The sequence below is a fragment of the Malus domestica genome, chromosome 02 (assembly GCF_042453785.1).
Source record: "Malus domestica chromosome 02, GDT2T_hap1".
NCBI lineage: Eukaryota > Viridiplantae > Streptophyta > Magnoliopsida > Rosales > Rosaceae > Malus > Malus domestica.
The window spans coordinates 2,424,025-2,450,233 of record NC_091662.1 but is presented as its reverse complement, the minus strand read 5'-3'; the positions used below and the strand labels follow the sequence as shown (position 1 = coordinate 2,450,233).

Sequence of the window (26,209 nt, the reverse complement as noted above, 5' to 3'; positions counted from 1 at the left end):
GGCCCAAAATTTTCCTTCTTATTTATTCACTTATATATGTTCCCAAACATATTATAATAGATCCAACAACAAGCCAAAGTCCCAAGTTTCATAATGGACAAAAGTACAAGCAATTCATCAATAATGAAGGTGCTACAAAAATTGGAATCTGCCCCAAAATAGAAATCCAACCCAAGAGACTTTTTCTCTCTCTCCCTCTTCCGCCTCCTTTCATCTATCAAATTTCTGCAACCTCTGCTCTTCTCCAATGGAGCTGAATTTTGGACACCCTATAGTTCTTGAGCATATGAACAACTTTCAAGAAGGAACCATTTCTGTTTGAGCGACGGAAATTAAAGTGTTGAAGCTCCAAACATGATAGTCGGCTTCTTGCAGATTTCGAAGCTGTTGTGATGTTTCGAAGATCTGGAAATATTTAACCGTTAGTTCATCCTGAATTTTTGATATGTTATGAAAGAGTCGATGAGGAACAACTTCAATGAAGAAAGCATACCGATCTGAACAAGAGAAAATGGAGTTTCGAAGCTCACAACAAATCTGATGGGTTGACAGAAAAATAATAACCAGTCATTCATCATACCTGGATTTCTGGAGTTATACTGCTCCGAGGGATCTCAAATTTGGATATGTTGTAGTTCACAAGCTGAGGAACAACTTCAATGAAGAAAGCATGCTGATCTGAGCAAGAGAAAATAGAGTTTCAAAGCTCACAACAAATCTGACGGGTTGACAGACAAATGATAAACAGTCACTCATCATACCTGGATTTCTGGAGTTATACTGCTCCGAGGGACCTCAAATTTGGATATGTTGTAGTTCACAAGTTAAGGAACAACTTCGATCAAGAAAGTATGTTGATCTGAACAAGAGAAAATGGAGTTTCGAAGCTCACAACAAGTCTGACGGATTAACAGAACATTGATGAACAGTTACTCATCATACTTGAATTTCTGAAGTTGTACTACTCCGATGGATCTCAAATTTGGATATGTTGTAGTTCACAAGATAAGGAAAAACTTTCATGAAGACGACTTTGCAATCTGAGCTATAGAGAAAGGTGTTATCTTGCATCCACTCAGGCTGATTAGTGGAAACGAAAAGCAATTCCACCAAAGAAAAGATGAAAAAGAGAGAAAAGCTACTAATTGCACTTGATCTTGTCTAGTCAATAGCATGCAGCATCAAACACACAAAAGTTGGAAATATTTTTAGATAAAGCATATACGAATGTGTGACATCGAAACAAGAATTCGTTACTTTGACAAATTAGTAACACGCGAGACACCTCATTCGGCAACTCTCTTCGCCTGAAGACTTGGGGGACTCCCACCATATGCTACTGCACCTTGATACTCGGCAGTCTCACAACCACTCAGTGACTTGGATTTTTCAAGTCTCCAACCGAGAAGTTTTCCTCACTCGGGAAATTAAGGGAACACTACCTCAAACTACATGCTTCACTCACAAAGCTTCAACAATACAGGTTTCAACAAAAGCAAAAATTCAAAGAACTTTATGAAGAAGGCTTTGGTGTATTTAACACAATATGTTGAAATGAAGCAAAACTTATTTATTAATATTTTCGATAAGCCACAAATATGTACATATACATGAGTCAAAATAAACAAACAAAAGGGAGCCTTCACAAAGGTTGCTTAGAGGAAGTCTCAGCAGTCGGTAGAGCCCCAGAAAGAGAAAGCACCGGAGGGTGGTTATCCGGAGCCTCAGTACTTGACAAAACCCCAGAAGGAGGAGGCATTGGAGGTTCATCATTTGAAGCTTCATTACCAGGTACAGCCCCAGAGGACGAAGGCAATAAATGCCTTTGGAACAAACCCACAAACCGCTGATGATCAAGTAAAACCTTACCATCAGATTCCTTCATCTGGTCAAGCTTCCTCTTCATGTTTGTAGCATAGTCATGGGCGAGCCGGTGCAACTGCTTATTCTCATGCTTGAGCCCTCTAATCTCCTGTTTGAGACTTATCACTTCAGCAGCCAATGATTCAACTTGGCGGGTTCTAGCAAATAGGCGTTGGGCCATATTAGACACAGAACCTGCACACTGAACACTAAGAGCCAGAGAGTCCTTAACAGCCAACTCATCAGACCGTTTGGAAAGTAGTCTGTTATCTTTGGGAGTGAGAAGGTTCCTGGCCACCACTGCAGCGGTCATATCATTCTTCATCACAGAATCCCCAACGGTAAGAGGACCAGTAGGGGATATGAAGGATGGGCGCCATATGTTGTCTGGAGAAGGCGTGTCTGTCTCTTCTCCAAGGTTCAAGTCAAAACGACGGTCGGAGGGTCCAGACATTTTCAAATGTGTTGAAGAAGGAAGAGGTCAGACAAATCAAGATCTTAGAAGTGCAAAAAAAGAGCTTCTACTGGTAGAGATTCAAGTGTACTGTGGAACTTAATGTCAGCCTCTATAAAAATCTGCACTCGACGGAGCTTCAGAAATCGAAGAGGCGTTTGCTTTCTCAAAAGCTGGGCTGCTCAGAGACCACGAGGGCCGATCTCAGAAATCGAAGAGGCGTTTGCTTTCTCAAAAGCTGGGATGCTCAGAGACCACGAGGGCCGATCTCAGAAATCGAAGAAGCACCTGCTTTTTCAGCCTCGTCAGCACCTGTCACATGCACAATCAGCTTTGCGGAAATTACGGGCACTCTGTCGAAGATTTCTGGTGAAGTAGAAAGCACGTGAATCTTACTGTTCAATCACCGCTCTCCATATGCACCATCAACTCATCGGGTACCACATATAACTTTGTCAAAGATCTCTGACAAAGTTTAGGCACGAGAATTTCGAAGTTCCAGCTACCCTACTATTACCCATAAGGGTAAAGGAACAGCACCACTGCTTGACAACTGGAAAGTCCCTATATGTGTCGACCTCCGTGTTTTGCGGCAAGACAGGTTGGCAAGAACGTCCAACCTTTACTCACATTCGAGAAAAGACTCCCAACATAATTACTTTCTAAAAAACCGGAGTAGCACCGCTTTCCGAATCTCGAGAGTCAGATCCTCGACGGGATTGCTTGTTCGAAAACCGAAGAGGCACAACTCTCAGAACTTCGAGAGCCAAATTTCCTTAGATAAAGCTTATCTGTAATCTTCACACGTAACATCAGCTTTCCAGATACCACATACCACTTTTTCAAAGTGCTCTGACAAAATTAAAACACGTGAAGCTGGCAGCTCCCACTACATTGCTGTGACCAAGAAGGGTAAAGGAATAGCATTACTACTTGTTATTGGGAAATCCCTATATACATTGACCTCCCTCCTCAACGGACAGAAAAACCTGCAAAAATGCTCAATCCTTTCTCGCATTCGAAAAGGCACCCTCAACATAACCTCTCGAAATACTCAGCTTTATTTCCCCCTGATAATACCTCAGCAAATAAGCCACACCAAGAACAAGAGTATCCCATATCATCAGGGTCGAAAGCAAGAGTATCCCATATCATGCTTTCTCCCTGTCTTTGTCTTTGTCCTTGTCCACACCTGCAGGACAATGAGAAAGAGAGCAGTCAGTCGGAACCTGAAATCAAACCTCCAATTTAGAACTGACTGCCTGGAGCCTTTGCCTGGTTGCTTACTTAGCATTGCTCTCGAGTACTCATCCTCAACTGCTGTCAAGGTCACGAATTCCACCGGCAAATACCTCATGACAGTTGATCAGATATTGGCTCTTTACACTGAAGCTGCCAAGCGTGGATGAGTCACTATGAAGGAATGTTCTGAAGGACCATTTAAATGCAAAGGTTGCACACCACTTCTGCCATGCAAAAGATTGAAGCAGAAGGTTCAACGGTGAGCTGAAACAAATCACTACAGCACGACACCTTTCCATACCACATTCATTATTCCGTCAACAGCAAAAGTATCCCATATCATCAAGGTCGAACGTACTCTAGATTTGATGGACTTGTTTTGACCCTCAAATTTTTGAGTCGGCCTTATACTCTGAAGGGCACCAGAAAACCCTCCAGCACAGTTCAAGAATAAGCCTGTGGAAAGTTACTTCTTCAAAAGCAAAAATATCTCATATCATCTCTTATCCATTTGCTTCTCCTTATCCTCGCAGTTGAATGAGAGACAAGGAGAATGAGAACAATCAACCGGAAGCCGAAGTCAAACCTCTGATCCTGGGTTGCTTACTTGGAAGTTTGACTGCTTACCTTGTCTGTCACCTCTTTCGGCAGATCTCCTAGCTCGGCGACTTGGGGGACTCCTACTATAGGGTTTGTATCACACTTGACTAAGCCCGAAACTACAACTAAGCTTCAAGTGAAATTGATACATTACCTTGTGCGTCAACATCAGCTAAATACACCATTCCCGGATGGAGGAAAGGTACTTCCAGATAAGGGCAGATGAAGATCAGACCACACTTCGGTACTTAGAAGTTTCGTGATTACTCAAGGGATTGGATCTTGCAAGTCCCCAACCGAGGAGTTTCCCTCACTCGGGAACTTAGGGGAGCACTGTTTGTACCATACTTGACCAATCCCGAAACTACCGAGCACCGGCCAACGCTATACTGTCAAGGACCCAGAAGAGTTCCCCTCCGACCAGGAGGCCAATCACTACTCGACACGTGTCAAGATTAGAAGCCAATCAGAGCGCAGCACGTGTCAACATCAAGAACCAATCATAACATGACACATGTCAATGTGACAAAGCTACAAGTTTTTCTATAAATAGGGGTCATCCCCCCACAATATTGCCTAATGCCATTTTGTGTTAAATCATTCACAAGAACTCACTAAATTGAGAGCTTGATCCTTTGTACTTGTGTAAGCCTTTCACTACTAATAAGAACTCCTCTACTCCGTGGACGTAGCCAATCTGGGTGAACCACGTACATCCTGTGTTTGCTTCTCTGTCTCTATTCATTTACGTACTTATCCTCACTAGTGACCGAAGCAACCAAGCGAAGGTCATAAAACCTGACACTTTCTGTTGTACCAAGGTCATAAAATCTAAGGGAAGACATTTCAGGATATTCTTAAATCCCTTTGGAATAATTATGAATATTACATATATTAATGCCATGAGGGCGAGTTGTGGCGCAATAAAAATGTCACTCTTTTGTGACTAAAGGTCACAACTTTAAGTCATGAAAATAATTTCTTTATAAAAATAATTTCTTTATAAAACAAATATAAGGCTGCGTTACTTTATCTCTCGATCTTTGTAAAGCAGAAAGACTTACTAGTTTGTGGTGGCCCTTTACATATATTAATGGTATAATGTTTCATCTGACGAAACCAGTCCAGCAATTGATTCGAATATGGGCCTGTAACCGGTCTAGCAATTCAAGCACTACTAGTACATTCTTTTCACACAAAATGGGCCAGAAATTATTCTCAAAACCTATTTTTTTGGTGCAAACAATAAAACCATCCTACAAACCTAGACTCCTTTGAAACGAGAAGTGTTTGAATGCGATTGTTCTATGCGACAACTCACTCACGAAGTTAAAGAGCTATCATATGGATCAATTAACCGTTTCACAGTTTTGTGGGTGTGCTACAACATAGGACAACTGCATTCAAACACTTCTCGTTTCAAATCACCATGATCCCAATTGTCGAAATGTTTTGGTCATGCTAACATGCTCTCACGTGTACGTGATCATTAAGCTCGTATTCAACATGAGATGACAACTACACATGTATTTGAAAATACAAGCTGATACTATTGACAATCAAATACAAACGAATACATTAGCATCATCGGCCAAAATATTAAAAGTTCATATCGCCTCAAATGCTCTCACACAAACGCAACATTTTCTTTGAAACCATGAGCAACAACAGGACGCGCTGCCTTGTTACATATTAGAAATCCCATGTTCGGACTTTTTGGAAAGAAAAAAATTACAGCTTACAATCACATGGTTCCATGCCTAATTACACCGAGACTTTTATGATATAACACCACTTTTGTTGAGCTAACAATTTGGTTAAGTTGATGTCAATATCGATGTTGGACCATTTGGTCAATCCCTATGCAGCTTTGACAAAGCATGGGAACAAAGTTGAAAACAATGACACTAAATTGGGAGGCCAAGAAACATATATCATGGACATTGCTTTCCAGTTTCCACTGATAAATCCATGATTTCCCTTCAAATAATCATGTCCACGAGTGCCTCAAATATAATTAGTTAGTTTGTCTTAAACTTAATCAAGACGTATTAATGTACGTACATGTATATAAACATGGAAAATTATGTACAAAAATGATACAATTTCTTGGGGGACTTCTGGCACCTGCAAGAATTTGAATTATTTTTGTATATTTTTGTTAATTTTTCTTTTATTTCTCCTACCACTATAATAAACTATCGTATTCATGTTCTTCAAAATATATTTTTCCGTATGTGGAGCTTGACTCTTTTTCAGAGCACCTCGGAGTTCACCTCGTTCTGTGTGCTCAAAGCCCACCTCATCTTGTGTGTCGAGGTTCGTCTCGTTCTGCATGTGAGGTGGCCGCATCATTTTGTGTTCTAGAAGCCAGCCCCTTTTTACGTTCACGGAGCACGCGTCGTTTTGGCGTGCATAGAGCCAGCCTCGCTTTTTATGCGCACCTCAATTTGTGCATCATGCCCTGTCTCGTTTTTCATGCGCAGAGCTCACCTCGTTTTGCATGCCCAAAAGCCCGTCCCGTTTCCTGTGAGACGAGCCCTCCTTGTTTTGTGTGCTATGGTTCACCTCGTTCTACGTGAGCTGAGTTAACCTCCTTTTGCATGCGTCGAACTCACCTAACACCCATATTTTTTGACAAAAAATGCACATTTTTATTTTCGCAAAATAATTTACCTAAGCGTTAAGTTAAACTTTTTAAGGAGTTTGGAAGTAGCTTTGTGGTTTATTGAGCAGCAAAGACATATTTGGTAGAATATTTAAGCCGAAAATCTAAAAAAAAAAAGAGAAAATTACAGTAGTAAGGCCCAAAACAATGTCAAACAGGGTTCTACACTCAAGAATCTCAATGGAAAGTCTCACTTTAATTTTCAAAACTTCACAATGAGGGGAAGGTGAAAATAAAAAGATTGAAAGGTGGTTTGTGTACGAATTTGCAAAACCGACAAAATCGTGAGTGTTAGTCTACGATTTTTGTAAAAAATGAAATTTTTTTATTTTCTCGCAATATTTTATGGGAGCATTAAGGAAATCTTTATAATGTATTTGGAAGCAGATTTACGATTTATTGAGCAACAAATGTCTATTTAGTAGAATATTTTGAGGCCAAAAGTAATAAAATAAGTGAAAAAATATAGAGATATTAAAATGTATGTTTAGCATTTATTTTTTAAACTAAAATATCGCAAAATTTTGTTTTGTTAAACAATCTTTCACCTTCTTTTGGTTGACTAAGGGTTCTATTAATATGTAGTTCAGATTTAGAGAAAAGAAAAATTAACAAAAATAAAAAAGGTTCAAATATCTTTAAATTTTTACATTTAGGTTTTAAATCGTTGACTACAAGGATTTACCTACGAATTATAATATATTTTTCACAAAATAATATGTTTTGAAGAACATGTATACGATAGTTTGTGTTAGTAGTAAGAGAAATAAAAGAAAAATTAACAAAATGATTCAAATTCCTTGGCAACCACTTTCTGGCACCCCAAGAAATTTGAGTCATTTTTGTTGATTTTTCTTTTATTTCTCTTAACACTACCATTGTCACATCCCGGCATGGGCCTCCCACCACATCTCGAGCTCGACTCTACCGTAGTATTATATTGTCTGCTTTGGGCCCTCACCATGCCCTCACAATTTTGTTTATGAGAACTCACATGAGAACTTCCTAGTGGGTCACCCATCATGCGATTGCTCTCGCGCGAAATCGCTTAACTTTTGAATTCCGATGGAACCCGAAGCCAATGAGCTCCAAAAAAACCTTATGCTAGGTAGAGATGTGAATATACATATAAGGCATAGAGGATCCACTCCGATGTGCGATGTGAGATGTTACAATCCACCCCTTCAGGGGCCCAACATCGTTGTCGGCACACATTTGGCAAGGGATTGGCTTTGATACCAAATTGTCACATCCCGGCCCGGGCCCCGACCGCATCCCTGGCTTGACTATGTCGTAGCACAATATTGTCCGCTTTGGGCCCCCACCACGCCCTCACGATTTTGTTTATGAGAACTCACACGAAAACTTCCCAGTGGGTCACCCATCATGGGATTGCTCTCACGTGAACTCGCTTAACTTTGGAGTTTCGATGGAACCCGAAGCCAGTGAGCTCCCAAAAGGTCTCGTACTAGGTAGATATGAGAATATGCCTATAAGGCATAGAGGATCCACTCCCTTAGGCGATGTGGGATGTTACAACCACAAACTATTATATTTATATTCTTCAAAATATAATTTTCCGTGTGTAGAGCCCGACAAGTTTTTTGAGCACCTGGGAATTCGCCTCATTTTGCATGCATAGAGCCCGCCTTGTCTTGTGTACCTCGGTTCACCTCATTCTACATGTGAGGTGGCTGTATCGTTTTGCATGCCAGAAGCCCACATCATTTTGGCCTGCAAGGAGCCAGCCTCATTTTTTTGTGCACCTCAATTTGTGCGTCGTGTCCCACCTCGTTTTTCGTGCGCGAAGCTTGCCTAGTTTTACGTGCCAATAAGCTCGCGCGGTTTTCTGTGAGATGAGCCCACCTTGTTTTGCATGCTACGGTTCACCTCATTCAGCTTGAGCTGAGTCCATCTCATTTTGAGTGCGCCGAGCGCGCCTAATACCCATGTTTTTTTTTTTTAACAAAAATGCGTATTTTTTATTTTTGCAAAATATTTTTCCTAAGCATTAAGTTAAACTTTTTTAAAGAGTTTGGAAGCAGCTTTACAGTTTATTGAGCAACAAATATATATTTGTAGAATATTTAAGCCAAAAATCTAAAAAAATAAGTGAAAAATATAGTAGTGAGGCCCAAAACATTGTTGAATGGGGTTCTACACTCAAGAATCTCAACGAAAAGTCTCACCTTAATTTTCAAAACTTCACAGTGAGACGAAAGTAAAAATAAAAAGATTAAATGGTGATTTGTGTACGAATTTGCAAAACCGATTGAAAACCGTGAATGTTAATCCACATTTTTTTTGTAAAAAATGTATATTTTTTTTATTTTCTCGAAATATTTTCTCAGATCATTAAGGAAATCTTTATGTTGGAAGCGGATATACGATTTATTAAGTGTATATTTAGTATAATATTTTGAAGCCAAAAGTAATAAAATAGGTGAAAAACATAGAGATGTTAATATATGTTTGTACCATACTTGACCAATCCCGAAACTACCGAGCACCGGCCAACGCTATACTGTCAAGGACCCAGAAGAGTTCCCCTCCGACCAGGAGGCCAATCACTACTCGACACGTGTCAAGATTAGAAGCCAATAAGAGCGCAGCACGTGTCAACATCAAGAACCAATCATAACATGACACATGTCAATGTGACAAAGCTACAAGTTTTTCTATAAATAGGGGTCATTCCCCCACAATATTGCCTAATGCCATTTTGTGTTAAATCATTCACAAGAACTCACTAAATTGAGAGCTTGATCCTTTGTACTTGTGTAAGCCCTTCACTACTAATAAGAACTCCTCTACTCCGTGGACGTAGCCAATCTGGGTGAACCACGTACATCCTGTGTTTGCTTCTCTGTCTCTATTCATTTACGTACTTATCCTCACTAGTGACCGAAGCAACCAAGCGAAGGTCACAAAACCTGACACTTTCTGTTGTACCAAAGTCTTCGCTGATTTTGTGCATCAACATTTGGCGCCGTCTGTGGGAAGCGACACTTATTCCTACTCTCTTCAGCTGTGTCAAGCTGGTTTCTATCATTCGTACACTTTCTTTTGACCAGGCATCCCTCTCCAACATGGGAAGCGAAGGAAGCCACAGCACACAGAATGACACCCCCCTTGCACATAGTGCGAAACAACGAAAGAAGGAAGGAAAACGAGTTCTTCTTCAAGCTAAAGTCGATGAGTTGGAAGCTCAGAACAACAAGATAGCAATAAGGAATGAGGTCCTCCAGGAGCAATATGAGAAGCTCTTCGAGACACTCCACGAAGCTAGGCAAGCTCAGACACGCGAGCTTGTTGCCCCCGTGGAAGTCAACCATCAACTGGGTGCCCTCCAACATGGAGGGTCACATGCATTCGACATAGATATCCCTGATAGGGAACAGATTACCCCTCGACTTGATAATCAACATGAGGCTTCTCTTAACCCAGTTGCTTCGACCCGAACCATGAGAAGTGGAGGGAGACACCTCTTTACTGAAGGGGCAGAAGGATCGAAAGCCGTCTTTCGCGATTGTCTGGATTTCCTGAAGCAACGTCGAGAGAATTCCATCCATATAAGCTCAAAGATTAATGACCCAAGGATTTCTGAGAGACTCGGTCCCCTGCCACGGCCCAAGCCGGCCACCAATTTGGGGAAGGGGCAACAAGTCCCAGAGAGACATGAGGGTACAGGGGACTCAGAGGTGTTCCGACAGACATACCCTGGAAGCCAGTACAGCGAGTCCAGGGAAAAATCACATGCCCTTGATCAAACCTTCCTAATTCCAAGAGGAGATGGAGATTTACGAAAGAAAGCTCCAGTGACACATAACTCCGCTCAGGACCCCCTTGTCCTACAACTTCTTGAGGAAGTAAACAAGTTGAAGGCTGAACGTCAGGCTGAAATACCTGACTGGAACCAACCCAGGCCTGGCCCTCTTACAAGGAGGATCCTCAACACCCCCCTTCAAGCAAAGACAAAGCAAAAGCTTGGCTTGCAACTTTATACTGGAAAAGAGGACCCGATTGAGCACCTTAACCTCTTTGAGTCCACCATGGCATACCGGATGCACACCGACGAAGAGCGATGTCTTCTCTTCCCCTCCACCCTCTCTGGTGGAGCTCTAAATTGGTATTGTCGTCTTACACCTGAGACGGTAGACTCATTTGAGGAATTGAGGAAACTATTTGTTTCCCAACACATTTTCCAAACCGATCGCTTGCACTCTGCAGATGACTTGTACACTATCCGCCAGAAGCCAGACGAGTCATTACGTATGTATGCTGGCCGCTTCAGCCATGAATACTCCCGGTGTGCCGAGGCAGATGACAAGACTGCCCTCAAAGCCTTCACGGCAGGCCTACGTGATTGTTTCTTTAAATACATGATCAATGCCAATACTTGGAAGACTTACTCTGAGGTGATGGCGCAGGCTTATAACCATGCCTCCGCCGAGGCAAAGACATATCAGGGGAAACCCCCTACAACCATTCTTTATCAACAAGTGGGAGGTGGAAGCCAGACTCACCTAAATGAGAAGACCTCGACTTCCCAAACAGCAGTGGCACCTCCCCATGCCTTGCATAATGCTTCACCGAATCAACAGACATATCAATTTCAAGGCAAGAGGAAGGATTTCCATCCTCACCACTCTCCTTTCAGTAAAAAGAGTAAGGGACACTATCCCGATAACCAAGGGTATCGCCACAATAACGCTCGCCCCCAGGCAGTCAATGCAGTGGGTCAAACCCGCGTCAAGATACCCCCTACCCCAAGGTATGAGACATACACGCCCTTGAATGCCACATGCGCGGCCATTTACCCCAGCATAGCTCACCTGATACCAAAACCAAAGCCGAGGCACCCAGATTACACGCCCCCGAATAACGCGGGCACGTTTTGTTGCTACCATGAGCATAACGGCCATGATAGCGAGAAATGTATCATCCTCCGTGATCGTATTGAAGCTTTGGCACGAGAAGGAAAAATTGATCAATTCCTTCTTCACCCTCAAAGGGATAACCGTAACCAACGCCAGGTGAATGTCATATATTCCATAAGCGGCGGCACACCCATATCTGAATCTTCCAATAGGGCCATGAAAAACAGTGAACGAAGTCTGAGGACTGGTCACCAAGTGTTTCACGTGGAAGACATCAGGGGAGGGAAGTATCAAAAACCTAACTGGGATCCGATATGTTTCTACCCTGAGGAAGAAAGAGGCATCATCTACCCTCATAACGACCCATTGATCGTGGAGGCTCACATAGCCAACTTTGATGTTCGACGAATCCTCGTAGACACAGGGGCTTCGGTCAATATCATGTTTGCCGAAGCTTTCAGGGCGCTCAGTGTAGCTGAACACTTGCTCGATCGCTCGATTTCTCCTCTGATAAGCTTCTCCGGTGATATCGTGCAACCCTTAGGGAGCATACATTTACCCTTTACTATTGGTACAGGCCCTTACACGGCTACCATTACCACTAACTTCCTAGTGGTTGACTGCCCAACGGCATACAATGTCATCTTTGGGCGCACAGGCATCAATGATCTCAAGGCTATGGTATCCACGCATATGCTGTTGATGAAATTTCCAACCCCCCATGGCAACGGCTACATCAGAGGAGATCAGCTTAGTGCACGATCATGTTACAACACTTCAGTTAAGCAACAACACTTGCCCGGACCCAAGGAAACCCTGTCTGTACATGACCAAGTCACAAAGACCAGCCTAGATGAAGCGAACTTGGATCTTCCTGATAGCAACAATCAACCCGATGATCCTCGAGATGACTCTTTCACCCAGCAAGCCCAACCTGCTGAAGAGTTGGAGAAGGTACCTATCTCAAGAGATTATCCAGATCGCATGGTGAAGATTGGCACCACATTGTCACCACCCCTTCGGTTAGCATTGATATCTTTTTTGAAAGAGAACACTGAAGTCTTCGCCTGGTCATACGAGGACATGCCAGGCATCTCTCCCGATGTCATCTGTCATCGTTTGAGTATTGACCCCAAGATCAAGCCGGTGAGACAGAAGCGAAGATCTTATGACGCTGAACGATACGAGGCAATGAAAGCAGAAGTTGAAAAACTCAAAGGCATAGGCTTTGTCCGCGAAGTCAATTACCCGACATGGGTAGCAAATGTGGTCCTTGTTAAGAAAAATCCGACCAAAGAAAGTCTTTTGCTTCAAAAGGTCTTGTGGAGAATGTGTGTTGACTACACCGACCTAAACAAAGGGTGTCCGAAAGATAGCTTCCCTCTTCCTCTTATTGACAGACTTATAGACTCTACGGCCGGGTGTGAACTCCTGAGCTTCATGGATGCTTACTCAGGATACAACCAAATCCTCATGAACCCTTCGGATCAAGAACACACAGCCTTCACTACCGACAGAGGACTATACTGCTATAAAGTCATGCCTTTCGGCCTAAAGAATGCAGGAGCGACTTATCAGAGACTAGTCAACTCAATGTTCGCCGAGCAGATTGGGAAGAGCATGGAAGTTTACGTTGATGATATGTTAGTCAAGAGCAAACATGCTGACCAACACATCACCAACCTATCTGAAACTTTCACTATTTTGAAGAGGTATCGAATGAGGTTAAACCCCAACAAATGTGCCTTCGGCGTAGGCTCTGGCAAATTCTTAGGTTTCATGATTAGCCAACGAGGCATTGAAGCTAATCCCGAGAAGATCAAAGCAATCCTCGACATGAAGGAACCGGTAACTTCAAATGACATCCAGAGCCTTACTGGCAAGGTGGCAGCCTTAACCAGGTTCATTTCTAAGGCCACAGACAAATGTGCTCCCTTTTTTAAAGCACTTAAGGGAAGTAGGAAGTACATTACATGGACTGATGAATGTGCCGAGGCATTCAAAAACCTCAAGGAGTACATGAGTAAAGCCCCTCTACTCTCCAAGCCCGAGGTAGGAGACATTCTCATTATCTACCTATCGGTATCAGCTTCAGCCGTAAGTTCCGTTCTCATTCGAAAGGATGGGAATATTGAGCGACCTGTCTACTACGCTAGCAAAGCCCTACAAGATGCGGAGACACGGTACTCTAACATTGAGAAATTGGCTCTGGCATTGGTCATGTCTGCTCGAAAACTCCGCCCTTACTTCCAAGCGCACTCCATCACCGTGCTTACCAATTATCCTCTTCGACAGATACTCCAAAGTCCTGACACTTCAGGGCGAATGATCAAATGGGCAATAGCGTTGGGTGAGTTTGACATCTCCTACCAACCAAAGCCAGCTGAGAAGGGCCAAGCAGTGGCAGACTTCATTGCCGACTTCACATATCCGGTTGACATTGCTTCTACACCTGAAGCAGTGGCTTCATTACCCCCGGAAGCTCAGAAGATAGAACCAACAACCCCAGCATGGAGTCTGTATGTTGATGGCTCATCCAACCAACAGGGCTGTGGAGCGGGACTAGTCTTGACTACACCCGACAAAGTAGCAATGGAGTATGCTCTTCGTTTCAAATTCAAGGCATCAAATAATGAGGCCGAGTATGAAGCCCTTCTAGCAGGATTACGTTTGGCCAAACACCTCGGGGTTAAACAAATTGATATTTTCAGTGACTCCCAATTGGTGGTCAACCAGGTTACCAACAACTTTGATACTAAGGACAGCTTCATGGCAGCATATCTTGCGCAAACACAACTTTTGCTCAAGCACTTCCACTACCAGATCACCCAAGTTCCTCGAGCGGCAAACAGTCATGCAGACGCCCTGGCTCGCCTCGCCTCGGCTGTGGAAGACAAGATTGGAAGAAAAATTCATGTCGAACTGTTGGCAACACCAAGCACCATGGCCGCAGAAGTATGCAACTTACAACAGGGGGATAGTTGGATCACCCCGATCTATAATTTCCTTGCTCATGGCACCCTCCCAAATGATAAAGTCCAGGCTAAGCAAATTCGATACAAGTCTACCCGCTACCTGATCATCAATGATCAACTCTATAAGCGAGGTTTTAGCCTGCCATACTTAAGGTGTCTTACGCCTGCCGAGGCGGAAATCGTCCTTCGGGAAATATATGAGGGAGTCTGTGGAGATCATGCTGGATCTCGGTCCCTAGCACACAAGACTTTTCGCCAAGGATATTACTGGCCAACACTCCACCAGGATGCCATCAAAGTATCCCGCTCATGTGACAAATGTCAACGATATGCGGCTATTCCTCATTCCCCTCCAGAGCCTCTTACTCCTATGATCAGCCCTTGGCCCTTCGCCCAGTGGGGACTTGATTTGATCGGCCCAATGCCGGCAGGGAAGGGCAAAGTCTGTTACGCAGTCGTTGCAGTGGACTACTTCACAAAGTGGGCCGAAGTAGAACCCTTGGCAACCATTACTGAGGCAAAGATAGAAGACTTCGTGTGGAAGAACATCCTTTGTAGATTCGGCATTCCCAATGCGATAGTCACTGACAATGGGCGACAGTTCGACAACAAGAAGTTCAGGTTGTTCTGCTCTAAGTTCAACATCAACTTATGCTTTGCCTCTCCAGCTCATCCCCAGTCTAATGGACAAGTTGAGGCCATCAACAAAATAATCAAGCGCACTTTGAAAACCAGCTTGGACAAAGCTAAAGGCTGTTGGCCAGAATTTGTACCCCAAGTTCTTTGGTCATATCGCACTTCATATCGGACTTCAACAGGAGAAACTCCATTCTCACTTGCCTTTGGCACAGAGGCGGTTGTCCCTGTTGAGCTCGAGCAAGCAACATTCCGAGTCCAGAACTACATTCAAAGTGAAAATGACAAACAACTCACCCTCAACTTGGATTTAGTCGAGGAACACAGAAACCAAGCTCACTTGAGGAATGTCGCCTACAAGCAGCGCATCTCCAACTATTATGACTCTAGGGTCAAGCCTCGTTCTTTCAAAATAGGAGACTGGGTCTTAAAGAAAAGATTACTCTGCGACAGAGTCCCGAGTGAAGGCACACTTAGTCCAAACTGGGATGGACCGTATGAAGTCATTGGCATCAGTCGCCCTGGCTCTTACACACTTAGAAGCTCCGATGGCAAGACCCTTGGTCATCCATGGAACGCTGATCACTTGAAGTACTACTACAAATAGACTCACGATGTACAAGTGTTGAGCTATAGCCGTTTGGCATCCTATGTAATGAAGGCCATTTGGCAATGAATTCAATAAAGAGGTAATTTAGCCAACTCAGCCCTCACTCTTTTACATTCATAGCAAGCGATGCCGGAACCCTTCTCAATCAGAAAGCAATCCGTCTTCCACAGTCACTACAAAACAAGCAAATGAAGACCGTGTCAAGCGCCAAAAAAAAAAAAAAAAAAAAAAAAACAGCTTCATCCAAAAAGCTTCACCCGAAAAGCTTCACCTCCAAAGCTTCACCTAAAAAGCTTCACCCGAAAAGCTTCACCTCCAAAGCTTCACCCACAAAGCTTCACCTAAAAAGCTTCACCCACAAAGCTTCACCTAAAAAGCTTCACCCGAAAAGCTTCACTTAAAAAAGCTTCACCTACAAAGCTTCACCTAAAAAATCTTCACCTAGAAAGCTCCCTCTACATACTTTCACCATCAAAGCTTCACCCACAAAGCTTCACCTAAAAAGCTTCACCCAAAAAGCTTCACCATCAAAGCTTCACCTAAAAAGCTTCACCCAAAAAGCTTCACCTAAAAAGCTTCACCTAAAAAGCTTCACCCAAAAAGCTTCACCATCAAAGCTTCACCTAAAAAGCTTCACCCAAAAAGCTTCACCCGAAAAGCTTCACCTAAAAAGCTTCACCCAAAAAGCTTCACCCGAAAAGCTTCACCTAAAAAGCTTCACCCACAAAGCTTCACCTAAAAAGCTTCACCCAACAAGCTTCACCCGAAAAGCTTCACCTCCAAAGCTTCACCCACAAAGCTTCAACACCAAAGCTTCACCTACAAAGCTTCAACACAAAACCTTGCTCCAAATAAACAAATTTTGTTCACAAAACCCAAGATGCCCTTGAACTTGTACAAAAACACTTGGATAAACATAAACATTTTTTGTTTTACACCCACAAGGGCCCAAAATTTTCCTTCTTACTTATTCACTTATATATGTTCTCAAACATATTATAATAGATCCAACAACAAGCCAAAGTCCAAAATTTAGTTATGGACAAAAATACAAGCAATTCACCAGTACTGAAGTTGCTACAAAAACTGGAATCTTCCCCAGCCTAGAAATCCAACAAAGCTTCGCCTCCTTTTCTCTATCAAATTTTTGCAGCTGCTGCTTCTCTCCAATGGAGCTGAATTTTGGACACCCTCTAGTTCTTGAGCAGATGAACAACTTTCAAGAAGGAACCATTTCTGTTTGAGCCACGGAAATTAAAGTGTTGAAGCTCCAAGCATGACAGTCGGATTCTTGCAGATTTCGAAGCTGCTGTGATGTTTCGAAGATCTGGAAATATTTAACCATTAGTTCATTCTGAATTTTTGATATGTTATGAAAGAGACGATGAGGAACAACTTCAATGAAGAAAGCATGCTGATCTGAACAATAGAAAATAGAGTTTCAAAGCTCACAACAAATCTGACGGGTTGACAGAAAAATAATAACCAGTCATTCATCATACCTGGATTTCTGGAGTTATACTTCTCCGAGGGATCTCCAATTTGGATATGTTGAAGTTCACAAGCTGAGGAACAACTTCAATGAAGAAAGCATGCTGATCTGAGCAAGAGAAAATAGAGTTTCAAAGCTCACAACAAATCTGACGGGTTGACAGAAAAATAATAACCAGTCATTCATCATACCTGAATTTCTTGAGTTATACAGCTCCGAGGGATCTCAAATTTGGATATGTTGTAGTTCACAAGCTGAGGAACAACTTCAATGAAGAAAGCATGCTTATTTGAGCAAGAGAAAATAGAGTTTCAAAGCTCACAACAAATCTGACGGGTTGACAGACAAATGATAAACAGTCACTCATCATACCTGGATTTCTGGAGTTATACTGCTCCGAGGGACCTCAAATTTGGATATGTTGTAGTTCACAAGTTAAGGAACAACTTCGATGAAGAAAGTATGTTGATCTGAGCAAGAGAAAATGGAGTTTTTGAAGCTCACAACAAGTCTGACGCGTTGATATACAAATGACGAACAATCACTCATCATACCTGAATTTCTGGAGTTGTACTGCTCCGATGGATCTCCAATTCGGATATGTTGTAGTTCACGAGCTAAGGAACAACTTTCATGAAGATGGTTTTGCGATCTGAGCCACAGAAAATGGTGTTATATTGAAGAAAAGCTAAAGGAAGACTAAAGCAAAGCAAAAGAGAAGCTAAAGGAAGACAAAATCATGGCACATGATAATGAGTCATACCCTACCCCTCATTCAGCTCCATTCGAATACACCCATGTAAATGACACAAGAAAAAGGGAGGGAGTAAAAAAATAAAAAATAAAAAATAAAAAATAAAAATAAAAATAAAAAAAAAAAAAAGTTCCTAGGCCTCCACTTCTTTGGGCCTAACACATCTTCATAACAAAAAACAATATATGAAGAAAGAGCCCTGGGTTACCACTTCGAAAAGAAACAAGTGAAGTTTTCCTACTCATGACATTGACTACTAGCTAGACACCTCATTCGGCAACTCTCTTCGCCTGAAGACTTGGGGGACTCCCACCATATGCTACTGCACCTTGATACTCGGCAGTCTCACAACCACTTAGTGACTTGGATTTTTCAAGTCTCCAACCGAGAAGTTTTCCTCACTCGGGAAATTAAGGGAACACTACCTCAAACTACATGCTCCACTCACAAAGCTTCAACAATACAGGTTTCAACAAAAGCAAAAAATTCAAAGAACTTTATGAAGAAGGCTTTGGTGTATTTAACACAATATGTTGAAATGAAGCAAAGCTTATTTATTAATATTTTCGATAAGCCACAAATATGTACATATACATGAGTCAAAATAAACAAACAAAAGGGAGCCTTCACAAAGGTTGCTTAGGGGAAGTCTCAGCAGTCAGTAGAGCCCCAGAAAGAGAAAGCACTGGAGGGTGGTTATCCGGAGCCTCAGTACTTGACAAAACCCTAGAAGGATGAGGCATTGGAGGTTCATCATTTGAAGCTTCATTACCAGGTACAGCCCCAGAGGACGAAGGCAATAAATGCCTTTGGAACAAACCCACAAACCGCTGATGATCAAGTAAAACCTTACCATCAGATTCCTTCATCTGGTCAAGCTTCCTCTTCATGTTTGTAGCATAGTCATGGGCGAGCCGGTGCAACTGCTTATTCTCATGCTTGAGCCCTCTAATCTCCTGTTTGAGACTCATCACTTCAGCAGCCAATGATTCAACTTGGCGGGTTCTAGCAAATAGGCGTTGGGCCATATTAGACACAGAACCTGCACACTGAACACTAAGAGCCAGAGAGTCCTTAACAGCCAACTCATCAGACCGTTTGGAAAGTAGTCTGTTATCTTTGGGAGTGAGAAGGTTCCTGGCCACCACTGCAGCGGTCATATCATTCTTCATCACAGAATCCCCAACGGTAAGAGGACCAGTAGGGGATATGAAGGATGGGCGCCATATGTTGTCTGGAGAAGGCGTGGCTGTCTCTTCTCCAAGGTTCAAGTCAAAACGACGGTCGGAGGGTCCAGACATTTTCAAATGTGTTGAAGAAGGAAGAGGTCAGACAAATCAAGATCTTAGAAGTGCAAGAAATGAGCTTCTACTGGTAGAGATTCAAGTGTGCTGTGGAACTTAATGCTAGCCTCTATAAAAATCTGCACTCGACGGAGCTTCAGAAATCGAAGAGGCGTTTGCTTTCTCAAAAGCTGGGCTGCTCAGAGACCACGAGGGCCGATCTCAGAAATCGAAGAAGCACCTGCTTTTGCAGCCTCGTCAGCACCTGTCACATGCACAATCAGCTTTGCGGAAATTACGGGCAATCTGTCGAAGATTTCTGGTGAAGCAGAAAGCACGTGAATCTTACTGATCAATCACCGCTCTCCATATGCACCATCAACTCCTCGGGTACCACATATAACTTTGTCAAAGATCTCTGACAAAGTTTAGGCACGAGAATTTCGAAGTGCCAGCTACCCTACTATTACCCATAAGGGTAAAGGAACAGCACCACTGCTTGACAACTGGAAAGTCCCTATGTGTGTCGACCTCCGTGTTTTGTGGCAAGACAGGTTGGCAAGAACGACCAACCTTTACTCACATTCGAGAAAAGACTCCCAACATAATTACTTTCTCAAAAACCGGAGTAGCACCGCTTTCCGAATCTCGAGAGTCAGATCCTCGACGGGATTGCTTGTTCGAAAACCGAAGAGGCACAACTCTCAGAACTTCGAGAGCCAGATTTCCTTAGATAAAGCTTGTCTGTAATCTCCACACGTAATATCAGCTTTCCAGATACCACATACCACTTTTTCAAAGTGCTCTGACAAAATTAAAACACGTGAAGCTGGCAGCTCCCACTACATTGCTGTGACCAGGAAGGGTAAAGGAATAGCATTACTACTTGTTATTGGGAAATCCCTATATACATTGACCTCCCTCCTCAACGGACAGGCAAACCTGCAAAAATGCTCAACCCTTTCTCACATTCGAAAAGGCACCCTCAACATAACCTCTCGAAATACTCAGCTTTATTTCCCCCCGATAATACCTCAGCAAATAAGCCACACCAAGAACAAGAGTATCTCATATCATCAGGGTCGAAAGCAAGAGTATCCCATATCATGCTTTCTCCCTGTCTTTGTCTTTGTCCTTGTCCACACCTGCAGGACAAGGAGAAAGAGAGCAGTCAGTCGGAACCTGAAATCAAACCTCCAATTTGGAACTGACTGCCTGGAGCCTTTGCCTGGTTGCTTACTTAGCATTGCTCTCGAGTACTCATCCTCAACTGCTGTCAAGGTCACGAATTCCACCGGCAAATACCTCATGACAGTTGATCAGATATTGGCTCTTTACACTGAAGCTGCCAAGCGTGGATGAGTCACTATGAAGGAATGTTCTGAAGGACCATTTAAATGCAAAGGTTGCACACCACTTCTGCCATGCAAAAGATTGAAGCAGAAGGTTCAACGGTGAGCTGAAACAGATCACTACAGCACGACACCTTTCCATACCACATTCATTATTCCGTCAACAGCAAAAGTATCCCATATCATCAAGGTCGAACGTACTCTAGATTTGATGGACTTGTTTTGACCCTCAAATTTTTGAGTCGGCCTTATACTCTGAAGGGCACCAGAAAACCCTCCAGCACAGTTCAAGAATAAGCCTGTGGAAAGTTACTTCTTCAAAAGCAAAAGTATCTCATATCATCTCTTATCCATTTGCTTCTCCTTATCCTGGCAGTTGAATGAGAGACAAGGAGAATGAGAACAATCAACCAGAAGCCGACGTCAAACCTCTGATCCTGGGTTGCTTACTTGGAAGTTTGACTGCTTACCTTGTCTGTCACCTCTTTCGGCAGATCTCCTAGCTCGGCGACTTGGGGGACTCCTACTATAGGGTTTGTATCACACTTGACTAAGCCCGAAACTACAACTAAGCTTCAAGTGAAATTGATACATTACCTTGTGCGTCAACATCAGCTAAGTACACCATTCCCGGATGGAGGAAAGGTACTTCCAGAGAAGGGCAGATGAAGATCAGACCACACTTCGGTACTTAGAAGTTTCGTGATTACTCAAGGGATTGGATCTTGCAAGTCCCCAACCGAGGAGTTTCCCTCACTCGGGAACTTAGGGGAGCACTGTTTGTACCATACTTGACCAATCCCGAAACTACCGAGCACCGGCCAACGCTATACTGTCAAGGACCCAGAAGAGTTCCCCTCCGACCAGGAGGCCAATCACTACTCGACACGTGTCAAGATTAGAAGCCAATAAGAGCGCAGCACGTGTCAACATCAAGAACCAATCATAACATGACACATGTCAATGTGACAAAGCTACAAGTTTTTCTATAAATAGGGGTCATTCCCCCACAATATTGCCTAATGCCATTTTGTGTTAAATCATTCACAAGAACTCACTAAATTGAGAGCTTGATCCTTTGTACTTGTGTAAGCCCTTCACTACTAATAAGAACTCCTCTACTCCGTGGACGTAGCCAATCTGGGTGAACCACGTACATCCTGTGTTTGCTTCTCTGTCTCTATTCATTTACGTACTTATCCTCACTAGTGACCGAAGCAACCAAGCGAAGGTCACAAAACCTGACACTTTCTGTTGTACCAAAGTCTTCGCTGATTTTGTGCATCAACAATATATATATATTATTTTTTTTTAACTAAAATATCGCAAAATTTTGTTTTGTTAAACAGTCTTTCACCCTCTTTTGGTTGACTAAGAGGGTTATCAAGTTTTGATCTTAGGCCATCCTGGTTCTCAGGACCCAACACAATAAGAGCTTTCCTTCCACAACAAAAAGTAGATCTCTGCGCAATTGTCAGAAATGATTTTATCTCTGTATGCCTGAAAGAATTTCATATGAACATATATAGGCGAAGCAACCAATAACAGTATGTTCTCGCCTATTGATAGACAGTAGGGTGCTTCGAAGCTCAAACCATTTGAAACTGAATTGCTACTTTTTGTTCCATGTTGTCTCCGCCACTGTACATATTTCGTCCACCATATATGATATATATCTGTTATATCGGACCTTGAAGCTACATCTATGACGCCCCATTGATGAATGAAATAAAGGGTTTATGAGCCCTAGACATGTAAGCCCACACATGTGTAGAGTATATCGTGTAACACCCGTAGCACAAACGTATTCAATTATAAATAAATAACCACTTTGATGGAGATTTGTAGCATATTGAGATTGTAGAAACATGAGCTTGTGATATAGCTACACATAATTCCGAAACAGTTAATGCTTCAAATATGCCGTCACCCTTATTAATGCTTCAAATATGTCGACGAGAACAAAAAGTACAAACAGTCTTCGCATATCAGAAGCCTGGGTCGAAGCTTGTTGTGTGGATTCCAAAGATTTTTAACCCGGCCTTGGATGACGACTCTAGTTCAGAAGAAGAAGTGATCTCGGCACCAAGTCGTAATAAGGGGCCCGAGAAGCCTAAGACCGAAGAAAAGCTCAAGAGGGATCCTTCACTTCCACAGGAAAATTAAAATACCTTACGAATTTCTCATAACATCGAGCTCTAAGGTAAACGGGTGTCATTATGAAAAATTTATCAAATCATTTGCTCGTTATCTCCTCCCTCTCACACACACAATGGAAGTTCTAGAGCAGGCGGCTGGTACACCAACAAGATGGAACTGCCTTTTTTTTTTTGGTAAAAGATTGTTTACTGCCCTCATGTTTTGTGGTTTTCAACATTTAGTACATCAAGTTTTTTTGTCTCATATTCATACCTAAAGTGTAAATTTTAGGACAGTCTCATACATCCGTTAGTCAAACTGTTAAATCTACCGTTAATTATGATGTGGCGCCATGATTGGGCACCACGTGTCATCCACATTTTTTTTTTCTTTTTTTTTTTCTTCTTCTTCCTTCTTCTGCAACTTTTTTTTTCTTCCTCCTTCCCCTTCTTCATTCCCCTTCTTCTCTTTTTTCCTTATTCTTCCTTCTCCTTCCTTCTCCTTCTCCTTCTTCTTCTTCCTCCGAATCTGGCGAATTTTTTTTTCTTTTTTCTTTTTTCTTCTTCTTGCTCCTTCTTCATCTTTCTTCTTCTTCTTCTTCCTCCGACTGCAACTTTTTTTTTTTCTTTCTCATTTTTCTTCCTCATTCCTCTTTCTTCCTTCCCTTTATTCTCCTTATTCCTTCTTCTTCCTTCTTCTTCTTCCTCCGAATCTGGGGAAGATGAAGGTTTTTTTTTTCTTCCTCCTTCTTCTTCTTCTTCCTTCTTCTTCCTCTGAATCTGGGGAAGATGAAGGTTTTTTTGTTTTTTCTTCTTTCTTCTTTCTTCTTCCTCATCCTTCCTTCTTCTTCTTCTTCTTCTTCCTCCGACTGCAACTTTTTTTTTCTTCCTTCTTCTTCTTCCTCCTTCCTCCTCCTTCTTCTTCTCCTTCTTCCTTCCTCCTTCTTCCTTCCCCTTCTTCTCCTTCTTCCTTTTCCTTCTTCCTTCTTCCTTATCTTCCTCAAAAAAAAAAAAAAAAAAAAACCTTCATCTTCCCCAGATTCGAGGAAGAAGAAGAAGAAGAAGGAAGAATAAGGAGAGGAGAAGAAAGGGAAGGAAGAAGGAGGAAGAAAGAAGGAAGAAAGGAGGAGGAAGAAGAAGAAGAAAGAAGAATAAGGTGGAAAAAGGAGGAAGAAGAATAAAGAAGAAAAAAAAAAAGTTCCCCAGATTTGGAGGAAGAAGAAGAAGAAGGAGAAGGAAGAAGGAGAAGAAGGGGAAGGAAGAAGGAAGAAGGAGGAAGGAAGAAGGAGAAGGAGGAAGAAAGAAAAATTGCAGAAGAAAGAAGCAAAGAAAAAAAAAACGTGGATGACACATGGTGCCCAGTCATGGCGCCACATCATAACAATTAACGGCAAATTTAACAGTTTGACTAACGGATGTATGAGACTGTCCCAAAATTTACACTTTAGGTATGAATCTAAGACGAAAAAAACTTGATGTAATAAATGTTAAAAACCACAAAACATGAGGGTAGTAAACAGTCTTTTACCTTTTTTTTTCTTTTTCGGATATGACTTATGTTGGCTTCATTGGGAGGATCGCATAATTTGTTATGTCAGCTCAAAAAGGATAAGCGTTGGAATTAAGAAAGTTATGTGGAGTTCATAAGTGCATAAAAGGAGTCAAAGTAGTGGCTACGGCACGTTGAGATACTTATTCGACGATACCCATCCGCCCCACCTGCCTTTACCACTTTAGAGGGTGGGGGTGAATGGGGGTTTACACACAACCGAGGCAAAGTGGTTTTTGATTGAATCTCAGAGGCATTCTTGTCATTTTGTGGATCCAAGTCCATGTCCTATTTTGGCCAGTTTTCTTCATCTGGCCACATTGCATCAATATGGATCAAATAATCCATTGGGTGTACATTCATAGATGGATAATTTTTTTTTTTTTACCTTAATTTTAATGTAAGGGATCCTGTAGGTTGGGTAGCTTTTGCTATTTTTTCTTCCATTTGGATTTTTTATGCTCTTAATGTTTTAGGGTATCCCGACAATTATATACCTGCTAATACCTCCTAGTTATATGTATAAGCAACATTGATAAGAGCTGGTACGCATGGTAACTGTATTGGGGACCAGAGCCGGCGTTCTGCGTTCTATCTAGGTTTTGCTCTTACGTATTCCCCCCTCACATAGAAGAAGTGGAAACCCTTCAATAAACTTTTATAACACAATCTATGTCCTACTCTTTTAGTTTTAGCTTTCTTCATTGAGTAAAAGGAAATTAGCCTTTCAAACAAAAGGCATATGATAGCCCATTCCCAGACTTATATCGTAAGAAAGGGAGAACCTCATATGCCAAAAGACTCTCATGCTTTCTGTTGGTCAACAACCAACCACAACTCACTATAATTCTTCACTACTCGTACATGAAGGTAAGAAAAATTTGCTTTTCTAGAGGGAATCAAAATGACGTAAGGCGTCTTAGGGGGCGAAGGAGTCTCAAGAGGCGCTTTTAACGAAAATATTTCCGCGAGATCCTAATCTTTTGGGAAGCTCAAGAGAGCTTTGAGTGTGTGTCATGCTCTGACCCGCGAATAAAAACTATCCACGAGATAGGGTGTGAGCTATATCTTAACTATAGAAATAAATTCTACAACCAATATATGGTGGAGAATAAAGTAAAATTATAACAATTATAACAATTACACCATCATCAACAAAATCTTACATAAAAATTTATTGAATACACATCGGAATAACTATAGTGCACAAATTAATTCACAATAAAAATTACTAACAAAATAATAATTAAATTGTAATAAATATTAGTATACAAAATTAATTCATAACAAAAGTACCAACTAAAATAATAATTGAAATGAGTAGCTCTTGAAAATACATAAAATGTATGCAATGAGATGCTTGAATGTACTCACTCCCTTCTAATCTCGTCAACACATGCCTAAGGTTCCCAAGCATGCACGTCCCATACCATGCTTATACCACTTGGCTCTGAGTACGTTAGATTATGAGTTAACTTCAGTTCATCCCTTAACCCAATTTTTGTAATTAAACTCTCAGTTTCCACTTTATTAAACAAGCACTTCCCCTGATGCCCATATGTATATTCAAGCCCTGCACCCTACCCCTGACATATAGAAGATTTCATTATTTTTATAATCAACCAATTTGTATACTCAAGCTCTGCACCCTACGCTTGACATATACACAGTTCATTATTATTCAAGGCAAACTTAAGCCCTTGAATATCCTCA

General features: G+C 42.0%; 1 long non-coding RNA gene across 9 annotated transcripts; it reads right to left on the bottom strand.

Moving 5' to 3' along the window:
• LOC139192218 (uncharacterized) lies at positions 1-18,183 on the bottom strand. Of its 9 annotated transcripts, none has more exons than XR_011576195.1 (5): positions 17,975-18,183; positions 17,793-17,890; positions 17,612-17,704; positions 17,431-17,528; positions 17,059-17,255 (listed from the first exon to the last, which is right to left on the bottom strand). It is a non-coding gene; the product is annotated as an uncharacterized lncRNA (long non-coding RNA). The 9 variants fall into 9 exon arrangements; XR_011576193.1 differs by having other exon boundaries at positions 17,612-17,685; XR_011576198.1 differs by lacking the exons at positions 17,059-17,255; positions 17,431-17,528; positions 17,612-17,704 and adding exons at positions 1-405; positions 581-678.
• Positions 18,184-26,209: the final 8,026 nt, after the last annotated feature.